Below are 26,252 nucleotides of genomic sequence, written 5' to 3'. Positions count from 1 at the left end.
CAAGTTTGTGATATGAACATGTAGGTGGATGTTATCCAACTGCAAGGTACTCACAGTTAATTTAGGTTCTAGCACCTTGATTTCCTTTAGCACACCAATCCAATGGCTAGAAAGATCGAACCACATTTAACACAAAGTCACATTGAGAATTAGAGAGGTTAGAATTGGATATACTGTAATTAAAATTTTGAATTTATGCCTACACCACTATAGGTTAGTATTGGATGTATTGTAATCAAAATCTTGGATAACAACTCTTTGCGTGGATGACATATTCAAATATTTATCACTTCCACCAAAGAATTTTGACACAAAGAGAGAAAGTAGTAACATTATATGAAGTTCGCAAATTATAGACTTGATTTCCTCTTCATTCCATTTGCTATATTCTTCGAAGGAGGAATTTTTTTTTGAGTGGACAAAGCTATTACATCCAACTCCTCATCTTTTTTTATAAACCAAAATAATCTCCTGAGAAAATAATAAAATGTTCTCCTTTTCAAAGTTTATCAATGCCTTAAATTGGTGATCTCATCCAACATCATAAAATCCATCAGGTAATTAATAATTTATGCCACAAAAAGACTCAGTGCTATTTTTTTTAGATGCCCAGGAGAATTTTTCCATGGATCTTCTATTTCTGTTCAGCTTAGAATTTTTGATAAAAGTACCATGGTGCTTACTAGGAGTGGGAAAATCATCATTACTAGCCTGAAAGAAACCATCTAATTGACCACGCTCCTTCACAAGAGAAAGGTATGTTCCACTCTGATCTATAATCAACATGGAATGGGAAATGAATTTTCCAAAATTACTACTAATAGAATCGGTACAATATAAAAATTGTAATTAAGATCATCCAAATGAAATATTCCTTTTAATGTTGATTTTTTCACTAGAGATATGGAATCAATTTCTTGGAATTAATTTATCTATTGTTAGCTATCTCTTTGCCTATTGTTACCACATCCTATATCTTAGGATGCAATTATTTTTCAATGCAATAACTTTTCTTATTGGTGCCTCACCACTCTCCTGTCCATGATATAATTTCCCATTTAACACAGGAAGTGACTCCATTATGGTTCTCATGTTCTCTCTTTTTTTATGACCTTCAATACAAAGCTCCATACTACTGTTCAATCACTATTAACAAGCATTTTATTGTTGATTATCATGGTGCTTTTGCTTCCATGCTTTTTTTGGTCTGAATGTAATAGAATATCTAATAGTTGACATGTTCTTATAAGAATGGTATGAATGCAAGAGATTATCGAATAGTTGACACGTTCTTAGAAGAAAGGCTTGACAAAGACATTTTACAATTGCCTTCATATGGATTTTTTATTTTTTCCTTACGTAAGTTTGAATCAAAGAGCTATTCCGCAATAGAAGAGTTTATTGGCTCACACTTAGCAACCTCATGTTCTGTTGCATCATTTCCATCCAAATTACAGCTTATCTAGACAATAATTTTCCAGTTTCACAGAGTTTATTATGCTCCTAAAAACAGTTGGAAATATACAATGCACATTAAGCCATTAATTTAGAAGATAATATTTCTTCCTCTACATTAATTTACTTTATTGTCACCATGGAAAACAACTTCATAGATTCAAAATATGTCAATCTATTGTTCAAAACATCAATAGTTTGTGGGTTTGGTAGACTTGATAGCCCAAGTCACAAGTCCACTAGTTTGTTGTTAGCCACCTTCAAAAATTTTAAATCCATTAAATTGGAAATATTATCTAGTAAAGTATTTAGTTTATTAAAGGATAAATCAAGCTCCTCCAACTGCTTGAATGAACCAATATTAGATGGTAGAAATGATACCGAGAAGTGAAAAATTGAGATATATGTGAGGGATATCAAGCTCAAAATCTCATTGGAAAGATGAAAGATGGAAGTCCACGATGGTACTTTATAAAGCTCCATTTCCTCTAAATTATAACAAAAATAGAGAAATGGATTCTACTTTCATGTAGGAGTCATTTGAAACCTTGATTGCTATGCTTAATATGATACTTTGAACATCCTTTTTCCATTTTTCATTTTTTGTTGCACAATGCATGTCACAGGTTAATAGTTCAATAACTACTACTAAGGTGGGAAAGTATTAGTTGGAATTTAATATTGTTTAGGGTACTTAACACTTAGGAGACAAATTATGTAGAATTTGAAGAATAACTAATTATTGTTGTATTGATATGCCATGCAAAGTAATCATATCAAAATCAATGCCGGACCTTTCCACTAGTCTCATACATAAAAAAATATTAAAACAAGATATATTAAAGGTCCTAAAGCACATAATGCATACTTTTCACATTTTCTATGCTCTGATATATATTATCTTCATTATTCATAGAATTAATTGGTAATACCTCACTCTCCCGAAATGTGTTGTAGTTATATTGTTCCAATACACAATGCCTCATGAGGCAAAAAAAAATGTGAATAATGTTTGGACCATCATTTTGCAGATAATACAAAAATATATATACCATAAAAACAATGCTTTCATACGCCAAATTCTCTTTTTTAAATAAGAAGTATAACTTTAAACGATCTCTGCTACAAGATAAATATGCACCTGGCTTAAATATCAAGATACAAGATGAGCCAAAGTTTTGCACATAAATTGGCTTATGAAAAGTTCCTATGGAAGTCCACATTCTATCCAAACTAACAGAAAGTAAAGAATGTCCGTTGAGAACCATTTTACTTGGTCTTGAATGTCCACAATTGGCAGCATAGGGTGGGTGTCCACTTTGAAGGATTGATCTGGAAATATTTCAAGACATATTATTTATTCTCCAAAAAGGAACATTCCCATTGAAATAATTACTAGACATATTATTTAGCTGAGGGAAAGGAACACCCTCATTGGAATTAGTGCCAAAAATATTATTTGGCTGAGATAAAGGAACACTCTCATTAGAATTATTGCCAAAAATATTATTTGGTTGAGAGAAAGGAACACCCCCATTGTCTTCCTTAATTCTGCTATGATATTGTTGATTTGGATTCCCCTGAAACATTGGTGCATACTGTCACCATGACATGGGACATGGAATAATATTTTGTCGAGGAAGATCTCCAATGTTGCAAATATTCATTCCCATGCTGGTATACGAACCTATATTTTGTGTAACTAGAACTCTAATACAAGTTTGCACCTGATTAAAAAAAATAGGGTTGATAGCTCCCTGATTTGCATCTAATGATGGTACTTGACGCCCTCTAGATACTTGGCCAGAATGTCTTCTAGTCCATTTTTCATTGGGTAATCTAGGATGAATGCTATTATATTGTGTCGGTTCTCCTATAAAATAACGATGAATTGGCCTATAATTTTTTTTTATTGAGGTTCAAATTCATGTAGATCCCACTAATAATAGGTGAGCCAAGAACAAGGGGTTAGACTTGGTGAAAACATTCAATAGAGTCCAAGAAAGGTGGTCTAAAATAAGGTTTCCTTGGTTGGTTGCAGTGTTTTTCCCACAAGATCATGAAAATGCTTAGTAGGAGGTTATTTCCCATAGTAGATCCCTTTGGCATGATCATATAGTGGTCCAAAATGAAAAATACTTACTAAGTTTGGCATAAATTTACTATCACAAGCATGTTCACCAAAAATAGGAGGTTGGGCAGGACACATCCCTTCAGTAGCATCTTGATTGATCTTTGCTCCCCAAGGATGAGGCTCACTTGCAAACATAATCAAGCCTTGAATATGTTCTCCAGAGTATGCCAATAGAGTTCCAGGTGGTATTGAGGGACCACTTGTGGAGCTTGAAAGTTGAGGAGGTTGTTGTATAAGGTTGTTTCCAGTACTATGATGCATGCATAAGATTGTACAGGCAGGGTTTTAGATGGAGTTGGGGCTCTAAGCCTATTTCAATTTTGTTTCTGGTTATAGTTGCAGATGGTGGCCAGCCAAATGAACTATTGAAATAATTTCTTCCAATAAAATCCCATTTGCATAGAATGTACAAGAAAAAATCAAAGGATGTGTTTATGATCAATTAATAAATCTATCAAACAACAAGAAATATTTCTACATACCTAAGATTTATGCCTCGATCCATTTTCACTATTCAAATTACATTGCAAGAAACTACCAGGACCTTCTCTCTTACTTCTATCCATAAAATCTTATTTTTTTTCACATCTTCCATAATTCTTTTCCTGGATATTTTCTCTTGAATTGGCTACCCTCTTCACTAGTGATATTTCTTTTTATACTCTACCTCTTTCTCGTAATCCAAGAACTACACTTCATTAGAAAGCTCTTAATCATGTTCACTAGAAGAATCATATCCTTTTCTATACATACTTGGGTCTTCTTTTAGTACAAACCTTGCAAATTTTAGAACATATGAAACATGTACCCCTTCCCTCACATAATCAAGCACATTGACAACAATATTATACAAGAAAGGTAGTATGGCATCTTCACTTGTCCAAACACTTCATCTATGAAACCTAGTGACTTCCTTTTCTCTGTTATCCATAATATTATACCTTCATTTAGTTTAGTATGACATTCATTTTCTTCCACCGATACATATGACCCTAACACGTGAAAAATGAAATTCCAAATATTATAAACCAATTAGGAGAATCCCAAAGAAAAAAGTTGCAAGGAGATAAGTAAAAAAAACAAAATTCAGGTGTTATCTTCTTATAAGCCATCAATAAAAAAGAGACAAAAAAAGAAACAAATGATATTACGTTTGGTTCCTTAGGGATTGGAAACATATTTAAAAGGATACATACCAGATATTACACATAACTAAATGGCACTATAATCATCGGCATTCCATATACAGCCAACAGAGAAATTTTGTTGGGTTGTGTTATATTCTTACACGACTAGCAGGGGGGTCACATGAAGGGTGGAAACCCCCCTGTCACGGGGTATGCAGGGGTCTCCTCTGCACGGGGTCCCTATATTACCCTATATTACCTATGGTTTTATGCATGGATCTCGCACATGGTTTTGGGCGCAATGTTTTTCGGTCCATGGTATTATGTAGATCTGGTCAAGGGAACTATTGTTATGTTCTAATCCAGGGTTAATGGATTAGGGTTTATGGATGTTTCGGCATGTATATATATGTACTGTAAAATTGAAAGGAATATAATGAAAAATCAATCTGGTAGTCCCGGTTTTGGGATCAGGGGAAAATCTCTGTGTATATCTGTTTTATATGTTATGCTCTCACCATTTTTTATTTTCTGTTTTTAGAATTCGTATGCAGGTAATTTCTGTACAGGGTTAAAACCTACAAATTTAGCATGTCCATCGAAAAGGAAGAATATTCAACACAACTAGTTTCTCAAAAGAAGTAAAAAAGGCATCTACACCAGAAGGCACATAGAATACTTGAATCTACAAATCTAGAGAAAGACTAAGGTTATATGAAAATGGAAAGAAATATACAGCTAGATATATATTTTTGACATCTAGATAATGATAGTTCAACTAGAAATTTTATAAAACCTCTACGAAGTTAAAATCTTAGACACAATGGAGGAGGACCCTTTTGCATTCCAGATAAGGGAATTGAACCTTAGACAATATGGGGTTAGTGATATCTCTTACGTGGAGGTTTGTACTTGACTTATGCTAGCTTGATTTGAAGGTGTGGACATGTAGATGTGTGGAAACAGATATAACACATTGACATGGAAGGGCATTGAATTATTATAGCCTTTGGAGGAGAATTGGACTTTTAGATTAGGAGTTTCCTCTCCTTCAAACCTTTCTTAGGGATCGTCAACACCATGGAGCTTGATATGTGTCACTTCACATGTGTGGGCATACTTGTTTGTAGTAGTTTACTTGTAAGGATTTAGGCCCATTTTCATATTGCCCCTCCCCACCCTTTACCTCTCATATATATAGAGGAAGGAGAGAGTCCTTTCATTTCTATAATCATTATCTTGTGTTTAGAGATTTGAGGAGAAGAGTGCTTTAGTCTCTCTCTTTTTCATTCTTTATTGTACTTATCTCTCTAGACTTGGAGTTGTAAGGTTTATTGGGCATTCTTGAAGTGTAGGTAGGGTTTCTACCTCAAGGATGACATTAGGGAAATTTAGAGGCCTAAAATGGCCCTCCTAAGGAAATAATAAAATAATAGTGGAAATAATAAAATAATATTAGATTACATTATCAAATTTTAGAGGGAAAAAAGAAAAAACTATTTTTCAACTCATATTTTCAACTTATCTCCCTATGGCCTTACTCAAATTTCAAGTGGAAACGCTCATTGGATACATAATTTTATTCCTCATCTAAGAAGTACCCATGCTTCATATGTTTAGTGGACCCTACTACACAAAAATGAGAAATACATGAAAAATGTAATTACAATCACGTTTCTTTCATGTATTTCTCATTTTTCGTGTATCGGGGTCCACCAAAGGTATGCAACATGGGTACTCCTTGTATGAGGAATTAAATTTTGCATCCAACGAGTACTCCTGCTCAAAATGTGAGTAAAACCTTAGGAATATAAGTTGAAAGTACTAGTTGAAAATGTAGTTTTATTATTTTATTATTTTATTATTTTTTACTCCAAAAATGGTGAATCGTCCCCCATGGTTGACATCATCATATTAAATCATATTAGTTCCTGTAAAGTTTATTTTGATTGTACATTTTTCTTAGGAGGCCCATTTTAGACCTCAATATTCCCCTAATGAAGGAGTTGGGGTTTAACAATAAACCCTAGAGTTGTACTTGTTTGAGAAGAAGAGGAAAGAGAATACATCTTATTTGGACCCAAGGGGATCTTCTTACGTTGATAATAGCTTGTGAAATATACGTGTTGGAGCTAGGATTTTCATGTTATTCCTTGGGTACTATTTTGGAGAGCTTAGAGGGTTGAATCAATGTATATAAATTTGGTAGTATGTACTTGAACTATATATATATGTTTTCAGTTGTCCAAAATTGTCTTGGTGCAAATTTCATTTTCAATTATCAATGTATTTTTGGTTTGGTAATGTCCATCACTTATATTTCTCGTTTAATTCACATAATTTAAGCCTGAAATTGTTAAGAGTAGTAACATTGATATTGAAGATATTAGGGTAGATTTAGTACTGTAATTATTGATCTCATAAAATGAATTTTAGTTTCAGTTTATACATGATTCCCTCAATTGTAGTATCTCCTAGCCTTTTTGCACATCACTAAACCCCTCTTGGCATTAGATTTGGTCTCAAACTATAGCTTCGGTCAGCCTAAACAAAATTTTCACCCATAACTAATAACAAATCCTTAGCTCTAACTCCAAATCATGGCATAGCTAATGAAAACTTCAGAATAAAATTTATCCATAGAGATACGAAACAAGTTTATGTCTCAAATGAACACACCCACTTTCTCTAGCATTGACAAAATAAGGGATTAGAGGATCCAGTCAGATCAAGGTGATGCAAAGCTAATTGAATGCTAATATTGAGACATTAATTCGATCTTTTCTAAAGTGTAGTTGGGTTATGGATGACACAACCAGAGAGGGGGGGCTTGAAACAACATTTGTTGGAGCAAATAAATTGGTAGAAATGTCTTACAAAGAGAATGAGATCACATATTTCGAGAAGTATTTGAGTTTGAAATATGGTGAATTATTTTTTTCGAGAAAGAGAAAGATGCTCTACATGCAGACTTGGTGAATATGAAGGAAGAAGTCGATATTGTATAAGCTGGAAATGAGCAAATGAAAGAAAAAAAGGATAGTATCAAAGGATAGTTGGATGGAGTCGTTAAAAAACCATGCGAATTCATGGGTGGGATCAATTGGGCATGTGAAGACCTTTTAGTTAAAAATTCAAAGTTGAAATCAGGGAAAGCTATTCTGCAACAATAGATAGATGATGTTAGATCTTCACTTGCAATTTCAAGGAGAAAAATCAACATGTTGCAGAAGGAACACCTTAAATTACTTGAAGACAAGGAAGAAGAAATAATATTCAATAATTGCATATACAGAGGTCCTACATTGATAAAGATAAAGATATGCTTGGAAGAAAGCTAGAATAAGCTTCTATAAAATATTATTTGGAAGTTTATGGTACTATTCATAACTTTATCTATAAAAAATATGTTAGGTATTTTTATTTATAGCTTTCTGGTTTTGTGAGTCTGTAATGCTTATAATATCCTATAAGGGATTTCTCATGGATTCATGTAATGGATTATATTCCTAATTAAGAAATTCTAGCTTATAGAGGTTGGTAATGTCATACAAGCTAATTGGTAGTATTGTGTCTCTTTGTGTTTTGGTTTTGTAGATGGAAGTGAATGTAATAATGTTTCTCTATATAATATATACTAGGTCACTTAAATAGAAGGCCCATATATTGTGAGCTCATAATGTTTCTATGATCCTATAAGTTCTTTTTTGTGGGAGGCACATCACAGATTCTATTCCTAGTTAAGAAATCAAAGTTAGAGGTGGATAATGTGATATAAAATAATAGGCAATATTGTCTCCATGTTTTTTTATTGTACCTGAATGTAATAATGTTAACATGTATAAAATATAGTGGGTCTCTTAGATATAGGGTCTTGGTTCTGTGATCCCTTACTCATATTTTATTCTACTAGGGGCCTAAGAAAACCAACTTCAAGTCATCATAAAAGTGAAATCTTGGAACACCATCTATCATTATTCCTTTTTTACAAACATTTCCCTATCATAATATGAATTTTGTTTCAAAGCATCATCAACCACATAATTTAATTCTAACTATATGTTACAGTTAGTGCAAGTTTTGTAACATAGGCATTGATATATTTATTACATTTAGAGTGTTGCAACTGGGTAATTTCATCGTTGGAACAATGGAAATTATAAATATAATTTTCTGAGTTTATTTATTATTCAAAAGTTACAACCATCATACAAAAACAAGTTTTGTTTCATCTTATTACTTCAGTTTTAGATCATATTAGATCTACAAATAATTATAGAGGTTCTATAAGGTTTCAAAACCCCACATTCTTCTAGTGTGAGTAATTAACTTGCTCGGGATATAAAAACTGATTTTACATTATCCAATTTTGTTGAATCAGATCCTTTGTCACTTGTTCTTAATCATAAGTTGAAGCAGGATCTCTCTTATCGAAGCATACAAATGAGATCATTCAATTCAGATTCACTTTATGATCCCTAGGAGGTCAATGATGAGGAAGGACATGCGTTTTCTATCTTCCAAGCTTATTGGAATAAGTTCCTTAACATGCCATATGATCCATCAACTCCACTTCTACCTCCCAAAATGATTCTTGCAGGTTCACACTCTGCTTTAGACTCTTCTTAAATGGTGCTATTGTTTCTTTTCCATATAGTTATTTTCAATGTTAATGTTGACTGTCATAAAGTGTCAAGAAAGAGAAGCCTTCCATTAACTTATATTATTTTGGACATATTAGATTTGCACTCTTGCTAAAACATCTAGTGCAGAATTAAACCTTAAGGAATCACATAGATTTCAAGGTTAATATACATAAATTTCCACTCGTTGAGTACCCACAATACAGATATACGACCTCAATTGCAGTGATAAGTCATTTTAGTGTGGTTCATGATCATACTACACGATATTCCACACTATATCATCAATACCTTTTAATTGTTGACCTACTTTTAATGTCAAGGATGTACCCTGGATCAACCATAATGGATGGGTATTCTTTTTTTTCTCAACAAGGAATCCAATTTTTAGATATAAGAATAATTTAGCCAATGCAAATAATTTTAATGATTTAAAAAAGATTGTAGTCATGCTTATTTGATTGCATGCTCAATTCCCATTACCTTTGATAGTTTGTAACTTGTTTTTTGTTGGAAATAACACTGAGAGGGGCGGTGAATCAGTATTAGTCAACTCAATAACTTTTTCATTTCATACTCAGATTTATATATGCTACTTCAATGAAGGTAACTCGCGTGTACACACAACTATCTTTAAAGAAACCAGTGTATATCCAACAAACTTATGATTCAGTTAATTTTCCATATGTTGATCTTTAATTAGTGCATCCGTACTTCATTAACCATATAAATAGTAACCATGTGCATTAATAACAAAATAAACCATGACACATAATCAACACACATGAACACTAAGATTTAAGGTGGAAACCTAATGCAGGACAAAAACCACCTGCTGATGTCTTCTTTTAATATAAGAAATACATGTTTACAATCTTGTACTAGTGTTGACTCATGCCAGTACGCAGGCACCAACCTGAAGAAGGCTACACCCTTCTCTCGTTCTCTAGCTTCTATTGGAAGGGAGCTACAACCCCCCTAGCTATTGTACTAGCTGATCTGTTTACTAGTACGTAGGCGTCGACCTACAGAAGGCTCCAACCTTCACTTGTTTTCTAGCTGCTACTAGAAGGGAGCTCGAACCCCCTGGATTTGTACTAGCCGATCCATTTACTAGTACGTAGGCACCAACCTACAAAAGGCTCCAACCTTCACTTGTTTTCCAGCTTCTATTGGAAGTGAACTCCAACCCCCTGGCTCTTGTACTGGCCGATATGTTTACCAGTATGTAGGCACTGGCCTACAGAAGGCTACGACCTTCTCTCTTCCTCCATGGACCACATTTCATAAATTTTTAGGATGGATACTCCTGGAACACAACACCACAATATGAAGGCCTTGTTTCATCAAATTTTCATATTAGACCCATCAGTAACATTGAAGTTAAAAATCATTCACAACTGCAATGCAACCATCCAATACATCTACATCAAAGAATCACTGAAAATTAATCATTAACTCTGAATCAACCACAACTGAATCAATCAATCACTGAACCATCATCACTAAAGCAAATCACAAGCAATCAATCTAAACATTCAAAACGCTGTCACCAGAACACAGTTACTAGAACACAAAGCTGAACCCAGAACTCTGCAACAACAACCAGAACCAACTGCAACTTTGATTATCATATTTAATAATGTATACACTACTTGGATGTGGGGAACTAGCATGTCTACACGCTTTTACCAAAGCGAACCAGCGTATAGATCTGCAAATACTAACTTAATACTTCACAGCTATTCCAGACTTCAGTCATACCTGGATCATAACATTTATAAAATAAAACACGCGTTAGTATTCAGATTTAGACTATCCATGATCAGACCACATAATGATAATTCATTCTAGGCCTTATGATCTTGATCCATCATCCATCATCAACCACATAGGTGCATCCTTAGTTCAGATCAAGCAAAGCATCAGAAACCCATAACCTGCATATTTGATCTAACACTTCATAAGATATTCAATACTTGCACACATTGGTCTAATGATCTTCTCCTCCCTATATAGTTTTAGGCCTTTCTCAATACCTTGGACCAAAACCACTTAGGACCAATACCTTGGACCAAATACCCAGTGTCAATACCTCGGACGAAATACCTCGGACGAAATACCTCGAACCAAATACCTTGGACCAATACCTTGGACCAAAATACCTTGGACCAAATACCTCAGACCAAAACCTTGGTTTTCCAACATGTACGTGGTTTTCCTCCTGTGGGAGTGTGTGTATACGTATATGCTCCTTTTGTTCTGCTAACTTGCATGTATACGCTGCTTGGACAAAGTGAACTAGCGTATACTTCTTAAACCACTCCCTTTTTTCAATCTCTGGAGTCTAGTCTATAATCCTTTGTTGTTAACCTGTTGCACTGTGAGTTTCCATCTGTGTGAGTTTCCATCAAGGACAACACCTATATCATAATGCCAAAAATCTCCCCCTTTGGACTTGATGGCAACAACAACACCAAGACACTCTCCCCATTTGACATCAAGGGAAAAGGGCGGACCAAGATATTCTCCCTCTTTGATATTCATTATGTTGTCCGTGATCCCCCTGAGTACATGCTGAATTCTCTAATTAGGCTCCGCCATTTTACATACTGAGATGCACTAAACCATCCATGCTCCTCCTAAGCACATGCAGAGCCTACAAAAATATTTTCCAAAATAAAATCATGACTCTATAACTCAACTATGTTAGTATGACCTTCCTATCGCCAATTACTCATACATACATCAATCTCCCAACCAAGTGGGGATACACCAATTCTGACTCATCCACCCAACCAAGTGGGGATATACCAAATGTTTATACATGACTAAAATAGAAATTATTACATCTTCCTTCCCATGCATAGTGGGGTTACAGATTAGGTCTTTTCATGACCTTTACATCAAATGATGTATATGACATTGATAACAAGGACCAACAATCTAAACAAGACCATGATAGTCATCAACAACTATCATACACCATATATGATCTGCACCATCAGTATTTGTTAGCAGCATCAAGATCAACAGCCTATATATGTCCATCATCAAAAGAGTCACCTAAATAAAAAAACTATGTGGATCAAGAAATATAATTATCATCATGTACCAAGGTCTTCTAACATAATGCCAACAATGCATATTAGAAGCATATGCTTCCCCTGAACTTGTGCCAATTGTTCATTGTCATATTTGATCATTGCAAATATTAGTAAGAGTCATCAAGGCGTGATCATCAATCAGATATACATAAACTTTTTAACAACTTATGGGGACCAACACATTTCCACATATCATCAGCATATTGTAATCATCATCAACAAAGAAGATAATTGACTGAACCATATCAAATCCCTTTTCCTAAGTCTGTTCCACTGCTTTTTCCTAAAAACCCCATATACGTGACTGTGTAGCTTCGAACTCGTGTATATACGTGACTTGTATTCATGATAACTGCGTATGATATTTAGAGCACTGAAGTTTCACACTTTCAGCTCCCCCTGAGTCTGTTATGTTTGTATACTGTGATATGCCACATCTTTCTGATTGTACTTCCTTCTTCTTCCATATCTTCGAATGTGATGATCTTTTATCCTTTTGGTATGGTGGCCAAAATTTGCTCCTACATTCCTTTGCTATATGTCCAAACTTGTTACATGCATAACATCTTATATGTTTCTTATTCCTTCTATAGACATCAATGGCTTTGTGACCAAACACATTGCAAGAAAAACAATATCCCTTAAAGTACCTGGAAGTTGATGATCTTTCTGTGTGACATTTCTTAGCTTGAACCAATCTATTTCTGCATTCGGCTGCAACATGTCCAAAATTATGACATACAAAACATTCAATATTATTGATCAAAGGAAATAACCGACTATCACTTCCATATTTAGGAGTAAATGATTTTCTTTGAAGAGTTTCTTTCCTTGGTTGTAGATGGGGTTGACTTCTCATCTCCTTATTGAGCATTTCAAATTTTGCATTAGAGTTCCTTGCCTCATATTGTGAGCTAGATCCACCTTCAACAGTTTTATGAAAACCAAGACTAATTTTGATGGTAGGAGACCTTTTACTACTAAGAATATTATCCAAAATCTTAGTATTGGCTTGAAATTGTAACAGTTTATCCTTTTAAGATGTTTACCTTAGCCTGATATTGATCTTCCTTTTCCAGATATTATTTCTTTAAGATTTCTTCATCCTTTCTTCCTTCTTCCACTTGTTTCCTTAATATGAGAATCTCATTTTCTTGTTCTTCATCTACTTGAGGTATTTCTTCATTCTTATTATTTGAATTTTCAAGATATTCTTTTAGAGATAGGATCTTAGCTTCAAGACTTTCATAGTAACTGGATCTATCTTTAAGTTTCTTGATTGTTGTACTCTTTTCATTCACTTCATTTCTTAATGATGCCACTTCATCCTGCAACTTTTGACATTGATATTCCTTTTCCTTGTATTTCTTCCTTACTTTGTTTCCTTCCTCCAACTGAGCTTTTAATATGGTAACTTCTTCTTTGAAGGCACACTCTCTTTTGTTAAACAGATCTTGTTGATATCTAATTTTATCTATGATTCTTTTAACCTTTTCCTCTGTATTTCTTTCAATATCTTCAACATTGCATGAACAGAGAAAAGTATCACCAGAAGACCAAAAATTTGTACTTGATACTTCTTTTTCTTGTTCATATTCAATTTGAGGTGATTCTAAATTTGAATACTTGCTTCCACCTGATTGCCCATTGTCTCTCCTGTTGTCACTGTTCCTTTGATATGTCTTCTTCTTCTAAGGTGATTTCTTCTTTAGCTTCTTTCCCATTGTTTCTATGGATCTCCTTCAAGCTATCAAGCTTCTGCCAAAGGACCTGTTCTGATACCAATTTTTGGAAATAATACTGAGAGGGGGGCTGAATGTTATGAAACTAGCTCACAAAAAGATAGAAAGATAGATCAACGCCTTTGAATTCAGCCTCTTCGAGGGGGAAACCTCCTTTACATTACACAAATGGAAAATTCTTGGATGATATAAATGAAAAAACCTCCTTTCTATATATAGGAGTCTAAGGGGTCACAATATATCCAAGTTGACCTAGAAATAATAATATAAAGGCACAAAAATAATAATAGTGGGATTCTATGGGGCACAATAATAACAATAAGGGATACAATGACAATAGTAATGGGGGAATCACTAGTATTATAGGGACCTAACATACCCCTCTCCTTCAAAAAAGTGTTGTCATCAATGCTTGAGTAGTTCTGGATGCTTCTGTATAAAATTATCATCCTCCCATGTGGAATCTTCAATGGGTAAGTTCTTCCACTTGATTAGATACTCTGAAATTAATCAATTTTGTAGCTGTCGAGTTATTGTTTCTTTGACTCCTTCAGGTTCCAATATGATTTTTCCTTCCTCATCAAGTTCTGGAAATATTGTTTGAACTGGAATCTTGTCACCTATAACCTTCTTTATGCATGAAACATGGAAAACTGTGTGCACTCGGGAAGTTGAAGGAAGCTCCAATTTCTATGCCATAGTACCTATCTTTTGCAACACCTTGTACCGACCATAATACTTTGGTGATAATTTATTATCCTTCTTAGCTTTCTTGAGGGACATTTGTTTATATGGTTGTAGCCATAGGAATACCCAATCACTTACATCAAAACTTCTATCACTGCGATGTTGCTCTGCCTGTTGTTTCATTTTATTCTGCACCAAGGTGAGGTTATCCTTTAAGAGTTTGAGAACTTGTTGTTGATGCTCGATGTAATTTTCCACTGCTTGAACCTTAGAATTGTCTCTTAAATATGATGTGATGGATGGTGGATGACATCCATAAAGTGCCATAAATGGGGTCATTTTTGTTGCAGTATGGAAGGAAGTGTTATACCACCATTTAGCCAGAGGCAACCATTTGACCCATTGTGTCTATTTATCAAATACAAAGCAACGAAGATATCCTTCCAAACATTTGTTTACTATCTCAGTTTTCCCATCAGATTGAGGATGATAATATGAGCTATGAGCTAACTGAGTATCAAGACAAGTAAATGATTCTTTCCAAAAATTTCCAGTGAAAATGGGATCTCTGTCGCTTACAATAATCTTCGGGTTTCCATGTAGATTTTGAATTGTTTCCATAAATGTAGTAGAAACTGTACTCGCTTTAAGTGCATGAGATAATACACAAAAGTGTGCATACATGGTAATTCTATCAACTACCACCATGTTAACACTCTTTCCTTCGGAATTGGGTAAACCTGTGATAAAATCCATTAAAACCTCCTCCCAATGTTGGCTTGGAATCGATAAAGGTTGTAATAGTCCTGGGGTCTTAATTGTTCCAACTTTATTTTGTTGGCAAACCAAAAATTCTGCCACAAACTTTTGAATATCCAATTTAAGGCCATCCCAAAAAAATCCTTCTTAACCCCGTGGTAGCTTTTTAGAAGTTTTAAGTGCCCTCCTAAGGGAGAGGTGTGAAATTCCCTAAGAATCTTTTGTTTGAGTTGGGAATTCTAACATAGGTATAACTGATCCTTGTACCATAACGAATCATTTTTCCAGCTAAATGTATCAGATGCACTGAGATCTTGTTGTATCTTTTGAATGAGTGCCCACACTTCCTCCTCATTCTTCCAATCGTCCCTTGCTTCATTTATCAAATCTGGTTGAATAATAGAAATGGCGCAAAGAATTGCTTCCACATCCTCATCCTTTCTTGAGAGTGCATCTAACACAACATTTTGCTTCCCTTTTTTGTAGATGATTTCAAAGTCATATCCCAACATCTTTGTGACCCATTTTTGTTGCTCTTCTGAAGATAATCTTCGTTATAAAAAGTATTCAAGACTATCATGATCTATTTTTACCTTGAAGTGTCTTCCCATTAGGTAGGGTCACCATTTCTTAAGTGCATGTAATATTGCCAACATTTCCTTCTCATAAATAGCTTTGTGTAAATACTTTCCTTTGATTGGACGACTTTCGAAAGCAATGGGTCTTTCTTCTTGCATTAAAACATCACCAATTCCATTTCCTGAGGCATCACATTCCACATTAAAGGTTTTTGTGAAGTCTGGTGTAGCTAAGACTAGTGCTTGGCACATTGCCTCTTTAAGATGTTCAAAGTCCTTTGTTGCTTCTAGAGTCTATGATAATGCATCTTTCTTCAATAATGTTGTTAGAGGTGCTGCGATTCTCCCATAATTCTTAACAAAATTACGATAATACGTTGTCAACTTGAGAAATCCTCATAGATTCTTTAAGGATGTGGGAATTTTCCATTCCTTAATGGTTTTAATTTGCTAGGGTCTACCTTAACACCTTCATGAGATACAATATGACCCAGCTATTCCACCTCTTGTACTCCAAAGAAAAATTTGGAGATTTTTGCATATAATTATTTCTCCTCCAATAGTTTGAGCACCATGTCAACATGTTGGACATGATCCTTCCAAGACTTTCTATAGATTAGTATGTCATCAAAAAATACTAACACAAATTTTCTAAGGAAGGGTTTGAAAATGGATTTCATGAAATGTTGAAATGTAGAAGGTGCATTAGTAAGGCCAAAAGGCATGAACAAAAATTCATAATGACCCTTATGAGTCCTAAATGTTGTTTTTGGAATGTCTTCAGTCTTCATTCTGATTTGATGATATCCTGAATGAAGATCCAACTTGGTGAAGTAAATTGATCCATGTAATTCATCCAATAATTCATCAATGATAGGAATGGGAAATTTATCTTTAATAGTGAGTTCGTTGAGCTCCCTATAATCTGGACACATGCGCCATGATCCATCCTTCTTATGAACCAATATTACTAGAGCATAGAAATAGCTTTGACTAGGTTGAATTATACCAGCCTCTAGAATTTCTGCAACCATATGTTCAATTTCACTCTTTTGGACATAGGGATATCTGTAAGGCCTAATGTTTGGAGGAACACTTCTTGGAATCAAATTGATAGCATGATCATGATCACGAATAAGTGGGAGGCCTTTGGAGTCTCAAATACCTTGGAATGATTGTCCAAGACTTTTTGGAGATCTGGAGAAATGGATGGTTTCAATGTGGGAACTTCTGGTGAACATAATTGTGCAATTATGCCTCGTCGTTCTTTCTTTAGAAGCTTTGTCATTCTATTAGAGCTGATTATCTTTCCCAATTTCCCTACGATACCCACTAATTCAACTTCCTTTCCTTCTGTAAATAATTCCATGAAAAGTTCTTGAAAATTAAAAGCTATTCTACCCAAAGATTGTAACCATTGGACTCCTAATGCAACATCAGTACCACCCATTGGAATGGAAACCATTGGGCTATTCAATACATATTCTCATATGGATAGCTTGATATTATGGCACTTTCCTAAGCAATTTATGGTTCCTCCACTTGCAACCATCACTTGACACTCTGGTGCTAGATATAGGAAGAAATTCAATTCCTTGGTTATCTTACAATGAATAAAATTATGGGTACTTCCTGAATCAATCAACACTATTACCTTTTTCTTCTTGATATGCCCTTTTATCTTGATAGTTTGAGGAGTTGTAATTCCAGCCAATGCATTACAAGGTATGGTCGAATTCATTTCTTCTTTTTCTAGTGTTTGTCCCTGGTGTATATCCTCTTCTTTTGACGTTTCTTGTTCCTTTTCCTCCTCCTCTTCACAATCTATGTAAAATAATTTCTTCTCGCCACACTTATGACCTTTAGTGTATTTTCTATCACAACTGTAACAAAGCCCTTTTGCTCTTTTTTCTTCCAATTGTTGTGGTGTCAACCTTGTAGGTTGTGGATGGCTAAGGGCAGCAACACTTCCATATTTATTATTGTGAGTGGTAGGCTTCCTTGTTGCCATAATTTTTCTTTCCATTTTTCTTGCCAACATGAATGCCTTCTCCAATGAATCTGGTTCCCAAAGGTGAACCTCATGTTGGATGTTACCTTTGAAAGTCCCTATGAACACATCAATTCTATGCTCCTCTGTAATATCTTTTACCCTTATATTCGATATTTGTAAGTCCTCAACGTGCTCCACCATTGAACCCTTTTTTTTGAGATTTATTAATTGGCTAAAAAAATTGTTGCTTTTTGTATCCTCATAATGTGCTATCATTTCATCCATAAAAATAGCCCAAGTCACAATTTGTTTATGAGATCAAAGCCATCGATACCATACAAACTGATTTGGTTCCAAATATAAAGTTGCAATGCATACCTTTTGCGTGTCTTGCACATTATGGAGATCGAGAAATTGCTCCACCTGTAGTATCCATGTTCTGGGATCCTTGCCATCAAACTTTGTCATATTGATCTTTGGAACATGGTGGTTATTTGATCCAATGTTAGAGTCTATGAAACCATGATTAACATTTATTTTGTTCTCATCGTGAGTTTCCTTTACTACACTTTCGCCATTAGTAAACATTTCTTGTAGAAACTTTGTCAAATCTATCTTCAAATCTGTCTTCATATCTGTCTTCAAATCTTCCATGCTTGTCTTCAAATATGTCTTCAAATCTTCCATCTTAGCTTCCATGCCGCCCATCTTAGCTTCCACGCTGTCCATCTTAGCTCCCATGTCATTCATCTTAGCTTCTATGCCTTTCTTTAAACCATCCATATTAGCTTCCATGCCTTTCTTTAAACCATACATATTAGCTTCCATGCCATACATCTTAGCTTCTACATCTTTCTTTAAACCATCCATCTTAGATTCTGTTACTTTTTGTGCGAGTGACATTTATTGCACTTGGTCTCGTAATTTTGATATATCATGTTGCATTTCTTCCTCTTCTTCATGAGTCATGCTAGAGCTTTTAGGTTGTTTACTATGTGTTTCCATTTTCTTTATTCGAGGCATCAATTACTAGTAATAATGCTTCACTATGCCCTTTGAATTCCTTCAAACTAATTTTTCAAACCAAGCTTATGCAAAAATTTAAAAAAACTACACACCTTTTTTTTCACTTTGTAGGAGCTTGATATTGAATTTGATGTATTTCTATAATTTTGGATCTCTAAGCTCTAAAATTTCTTCTTGTGGTAACCCTCTGAGTAGTATTTCTAACTCCACAAGTTTGGTCAAGATTGGATTCTCCAATGAAGAGTTATGCCAATTCTCCCACGGTGACCTCAGTATAGACTTGTTCAATAGAGCAAACTTGTATGACGTGCTGCGGGTCACTGTTTCAACCTTAGGTTCTAAGAATGGTACCCAAAAAACTACAATCCATCCTCTTTCTAAAACTTCCTACAAAAATTCAATCTGATGCTCAGAGAGACAGTTATAATGATTTTACCAAGGTGACCTATTTGGAATGTAATTTGGGGGTCTTCAAAAACCCTAACTTCCTCAAATTATATCGCCGCAAATATAGCGAGACATGATTTGAAATTTGGAGCTGAGGTTCAAACTGATTTGTTCTCAAATGGGTTTTTTTTAGCTTTTGAAACTTTGTACAGAAAGAATTATAGCGAACATTCCACGATGACCTATTTTAAATGAAATTCTAGAGCTTGAAAAAACCCTAACTTCCTCAATCATATCTGCGAAATATAGTGAGACAAGATATGAAATTTGGACCCGAGGTTCAACAAGATTTCGTCTCAAATGGGTTTTGTTTTTTGATTCTGAAACATTGCAGAAGAAAAGTTATAGCGAAAATTCCACGATGACCTGTTTGGAGCAGTGAAACACTAGAATCCAAAGCTCTGATACCAAATGTTATGAAACCGGCACACAAAAAGATAGAAAGATAGATCAATGCCTTAGAATTTAGCCTCTTCCACAGGGGATTCACTCAGTGAACCTCTGACATATCACGTGTGTTCGTGGCATATTAAACAATACCCTTAATTTGACTACATATTGGAAAATCCCTATAAAAATTACATTATTTAACCCCTTACCAATATAAACCCAATATAGTTTCCCAATTTAAAAAACCCCTACTTTCATTAGATATTATAGGTATCCATTTTTTCATTAACATTTTTTACACCACTTTATATTTTTTCATTAACTTTGAGATCCATTTTTTATATTTTCCAATATAAAAACCCTTTACCCCCATATATCCCCCAATATATTATGTCATTTTTTCCTCAATATATATTCCCCAATATGAACCCACGTGGTATGATATTGCTCCCCCAGTGTTATAGACATTTTTGGGCACTGCAACCCCAAGCATAAATGTCCATAAAGCAAGGGCTCCTAAGTCTCTAAAGGTGTTGTTCCAACCCCTAAAAGAACAAGGTCAACTGATTACAGCATCTCCCAGAAGTTCTCCATGAAAAACTACTCAGAACTGGTCAAAACTGGACCATTTCACCTGCTCCATAGGCAAAGTGTGTTGCATCCCACCTGAATACACACAGTAGGTGCGATGCATGTCAAAAAACCCTTCTATGGGGTGCGATGGGTGAGAAGGGACAAATGGCAGGGTCAATCCGCAAGGTGGAGGAGCATGGAATCTTCCAGAAACCTCTCCTGTGACACTTGCCTCTCTGAATTCGACCAGGGATGAGTAAGAGATCATCAATCTCCAAGTGGAATCAAGAACTATCAGAGAGAAGACACTAATCAAATCTCAAAAGCTGACTCACCTCCCTTGCAGACATCTATATATGGATCCCTCATCCCAGAGATCCAGAGGCTGGAATTTTGTATCTTGTAAGGAAGTGTTGTTGGTTTCTTGGTGCAATATCATAGTGTTGGGTGATCTAAGCTTTTCATGAGGTGAAGAAGGGCTTTCTTGCTGAGAGGATGATGCTGGGTTAGAACAATTGGTTGTAATCCTCTTTGCTCTTTCTTGATTATCAATAAAGCTATTCAAGTTTTCCTCCACATTCTTGTATGATTGATGATTTATGCATTTGTGTGGTCAATGTACATCTGATCCTATATTGTTTATGATAATAGATCTATGTTCTTGGATAGTGTTATGCTACTTTGATTCTACAGGTACTCCTTGAAGCTGGGTAGACAAGGAAGCGAGTGGCAAAGACCTACCAGAAGAGAGAGGAATCGAGCAAGGAACCAAGCGCAAGACAGAGGTTGGTCTCCTTATTCTTCTCTTATCTATTTCTCATAAAGGAAAACGAAAGTAGTTTTTAGTGTGTTTGTTTCTAAGGTAGCTACCAGCCTTAGTGGGACTAGCAGCTCTGTATAGACACTAGTTTTCCCGATAAAAAAATGGCGACTCCGCTGGGGAGCGAGTAGATTGTTTGTTCATCTACATTTGTTTACTTTATAAACTTACAGACGGAGCCTGAAGTCAAGCCAGCTAGCCTTCGAACTGCATTTTCTATGAAAGTGCAAAGTAGATCAATGCTGCTTCAGTCTATCTCCGGGTCTTGTTTATGAATTAAACGATTGATTTACAAGCTCTCTAATTGCCCTCGTGGTGGCTCTAGTAACCTCCTTAGATCTACCCCTGTGATTGATTTAATGATTACCACTTGCTCGGCCTAAATCCCTGAACTGAACTGCAAACTGTGACCCGAAACCTAATAAAAGTCTCGTCCCTGGTCCAGCGCACTGTCTGTTCTGTGAACTTCAAATGCATCACACTTCCCGAGTGTAGTAGGTGCGTTGCATTTCAGTTTCACTGTGTTATAGGTGCACTGATCAGATAAGGCCTTGTTCCTAAATTTTGGTTTCTGTGCTCACTCTTTTAAGTTCTATTCAGGATTTTTGCTACCTGTAGTCAGTACACCTCTATTTGAAACCCCTTTCCTTGCTGTTATTCTACCTCCATTGTGCAAAGAACTGTAAATGTTTTTATGTATTTTTGAGTCATTTTGAGTTCTCCTTTACAAAGGAGTAGCGTAATTGTACTGTCGTTTCTTGATTTGAAAGTGTCGCAAGTGTCGTTTTCAGTCATAGAAGAGAATCTCATTGTTCTTTATAGTTGATTACACTGTTACTCTTGTATTTGATTTGAGTTAGTAGTTTTTCAAGTGTCGAAAGCAAGTTTTCAATTCCAAATAACAAAGTGTCGTCATTGTCCTCATTTTGTTTTGATAAGAAACTTGTTAGTAATTGTTGCTTTGGAAAATAATTCAGATTTGTGCTTAGCTTTATTTTTATCATTTACACATTAAGAAGGCTGAAAACAAATACATGCATGTGCATTTTCATTTAGACTATTTGATGGTTCGATTTAGGACAATGCATATAGTGTGTGCTCTCTGCTCTTTGTTGAAAGAATGCCATCTCTCTTTCCTTAGTAGCTAGGATTTTCATTGCAAAAAGAAGATTAAACAAATGTTTATCATCTTAGATTGCATTTTAGGAATTGTACATCTACATCATGCGGTGAACCTGAAAGGAAAATTTCTTAAGCAAGATCAACCATTAAATAAATTTAATGAATCTAAAAATGCTTTGGAACCTAATGCACAACATCTAGAAGTCTAGGTTAGAGACGTATTCCAGCGTCGTAAAGCCTGGTAACTGTTGTTTTCACTGTTGGTTGGGTGATTCCTCCACTTTGAGACGATAAGTGCTAGTACGGACTTTTGCTCCCACGTACCGTTGAGTATATTTTGGGATACCACAATAGGCTTTATCCTTTATCCATAGGAAGCCGTGTCTGCTGCCCTGTCGATCGCAATGCACTAAACACAACATTCAGGAAGATTGACTGCTGTACCGTAAAAAGTATTCTGCAGTTTTGCGATTGGTTTGGTAATCCATCTGTCTAGATTTCTAGAGCAGTCCCTTTCATTCCCTTTCAGACTCCTTAATGGAAAAGGTCCATCTGAGCACTTGTCACTTCAGGCTCATTAAAAATCGAAGGCGACTAGAGTCATCTTTTGTTTTTTCTCGACTCTTAAAAATTGAAAAAACAAGTTGTGTCAAAGCGTCTAAAATTTATTTTAAATGGAATAATCATCACCTTTCCTACGTTGATCTTAAGTTGAGAAAAATGGAGTCCACCAACCAAGGAGTTCCGCTTGGAGGAAATCCTAGTCCCCTCTCCTCTTGGCGAGATGTTGGTGCACCCCATATGGCCACATTGTCTCTTCCAGGATTGATAATCGGCTTGCCCGTATGGCTCTTCTCAACTTCTGTCATTCAGAATACCGTGATTCCTGAACAATCAAGTCAGCAACTAAACGATATTAGAGTTACCCCCAACCCTCTACTTCGTCCAATTCTTCCTCTCCTCCTTCCTCTTCACTTGATGAAGTTGGTAAAGCCCAAAATCAAGTAACTGAGAAGAAGAAACAGAAGAAGAAGAAAGAGAAGAAGAAGAAGGAGCCAAAGGCGAAAAAGGGCAACCAAGAATCGTCTAGCGAAAATCCACACACTGCACCGACCAGGCCTAAATCGCCATGTGTCATTTGCAAAGGAGACCATTATCATCGATATTGTCATTGCATCCCTCGGATCTTAAGGGACTGGTATCCTCATTTGCACAATCCAGTGTCATCAACCTCTGACGATCATGTTGAGCATACATCGTCAACTAGTGAAAGTGAAGCCCGTGGACAAAAAGGAAAATATAAATTTCCTTGTAAATTGTGTGAAGGCGATCATGCCGTCCACCATTGTCCCTTCTTAGACGAAGCTAAAAGAGTTTTGGACGACCGTCCAGTTTCACCATTACGGCTTCCTCCTGGATACAAGAAACTCTTGCCGAGTTCGTCATTAGTTGAAAATCTAGCTGACACACCCTTGTGATCGGCCGAAGCATCTATCATTGAAGGTAAGCCATCTGAATCCATACCAGATGAAATTCAAAAGGTCGAGGCGGCAGTTGACCCGGTTGTGCCTTAAGAGGATCAATCTTCAGATGATACAGTCACCGAATAGAACAAGAATGACACTGTTCAAATTCTCTTCGTAAACACAGACTCTGATGAACATGGGGGCAGCCTACCCGTTGCTTTACCGTAGGAAGGAAGTTCGTCAGAGTTGTACCCAGCTGTCTATTCGGTCCCACCTCCAAGCAACCTAGTTGTTTCCATTGACTGGAATCTAATAGGCAGACCCTGTTTACCAGCTAGTGTACCATTCCAAATCATTGCTCAATTATATAGAATGGTTATGGCCGATACCATCATAGATGAAGGGGCTTATGTGAGTATCCTTTCCTCAACTGCTTGGAAAGCACTTGGTTCGCCATCGCTTTTGCCTGAGATGAGAAATATAACAGGCTTTGACAAAGGAACCAGTCTGTTATAGACATTTTTGTGCCCTACAACCCCAAGCATGAAATGTCCATAAACCAAGGGCTCCTAAGTCCCTAAAAGTGTTGTTCTAACCCCTAAAGGAACAAGGTAAAAAGATTACAGCTTCTCCCGAAAGTTCTCCATGAGAAACTGCTCAGAATTGGTCAAAATAGGATCATTGCAGCTGCTCCACTGGCTAAGTGCGTTGCATCTCACCTAAATACACTATGAGGGTGCATTGATTTTCAAAAGCCCCTTCTGTGGGGTGCGATGGGCGAGAAATGACAAATGGTAGTGACATTCCGCGAGGTGGAGAGGCAATGGAAGCTTCCAGAATCTTCTCCTGTGACACTTGCCTCACCGAATTCGACCAAGGATGAGTAAGAGGCCTTCAGTCTCCAAGTGGAAGCAAGAACTATCAGAGAGAATACACTAACCAAATCACAAGCTGACTCATCCCCCTTACAAATATCTATATATGGATCCCTCATCCCAGAGATTCAGAGGTTAGAATTATGCACATTGTAAGGAATTGTTGTTGGTTTCTAGATACAAACATCAGATTGTTGGGTGATGTAAGCTTTGTTTGAGGTGAAGAGGGGCTTCTTTGCTAGGAGGTTGATGCTGGGTCGGAACAACTGGTTGTAACTCCTCCTAGATCTTTTCTTGTTTATCAATAAAAACTATTTGAGTTTTCCTCCATGCTTTTGTATCATTGATGCTTGTTACATTTGTATGGTCAATTTACGTCTGATCCTAGATTGTTTATGATTATAGATCCATGTCTTTGTATAGTGCTATGCTTATGTGATCTTATAGGTACTTTGTGAAGCTGGGCATGCAAGGGAGCAGGTAGCTGAGGACTATCAAAGAAGAGAGGGATCGAATCAAAGGATTAGCGCAAGATAGAGGTTGGTCTTTCTGTTCCTCTCTATCTATAATTCATAAAGGAAAAACAAAAGTAGTTTTTCTCTGTTTGTTTCTAAGGTAGCTGTCACACCTTAGTGGGATAGAGAAGTTCTAAATAGACACTTTTGCCTGTAAGAAAATGACGACTCCGCTGGGGAGCTAATTAGTTTGTTTGTTTATCATTACTTGTTGCCTATTTCATAAAATTACAAGTAGCATTCGAACTGCATTTGTCATAACAAATGCAAAGTAGATAATTGCTACTTCAATGCATCCACTGGATTTGTTTATGATTTAAACAACGGATTCACAAACTATCTGATTGCCATTGTGATAGCTCTTAGATCCTCCTTAGATCTACCCCTGATTGTTGCATTACTGATTTCTTTTTGCTCGGCAAAAACCCAAGAACTGAACTACAAACTATGACTCAGAACCCGAACAAAGTCTTGTTTCTGGCCCAGCACAGGTACTGTTCAGAGATTCTGAATTTCAGCGCACTTCCCGAGTGGACATCCTGTGCTGCATTTTAGATTCTCTGTGTTACAGGTGCGTTGATCAGACTAACTCTGTACAATTGTGGCTTTTGTGGTTCATTCTTTCCAGTTCTACTCCTGAATTTTGCTGCCTGTGATCAGTATATGTCTGTTTGAAACTCCTTTTCCTTGCTGTTATTCCGCCTCCTTTGTACAAAAGAACTGTAGATGTTTTTGTGTGTTTTTTGAGTCATTTACAGTTCTCCTTTGCAAAAGTAGCATAGTCGTACTGTCG

The 26,252-nt window shown here is 36.0% G+C and overlaps 1 pseudogene; it reads left to right on the top strand.

The window, feature by feature from the left end:
• The window catches only part of LOC149160000 (cryptochrome-1 pseudogene), a 49,114-nt pseudogene that overhangs the window by 1,554 nt on the left and 21,308 nt on the right, over positions 1–26,252 (top strand).

Source organism: Pinus tabuliformis, chromosome 5_2, assembly GCF_031772625.1.
Source record: "Pinus tabuliformis cultivar Carrire ecotype Pingquan chromosome 5_2, CPIR1, whole genome shotgun sequence".
Taxonomy (NCBI): Eukaryota; Viridiplantae; Streptophyta; class Pinopsida; order Pinales; family Pinaceae; genus Pinus; species Pinus tabuliformis.
Note: the sequence above shows the minus strand (reverse complement) of the source record. Positions and strands in the feature narration are given on the sequence as shown.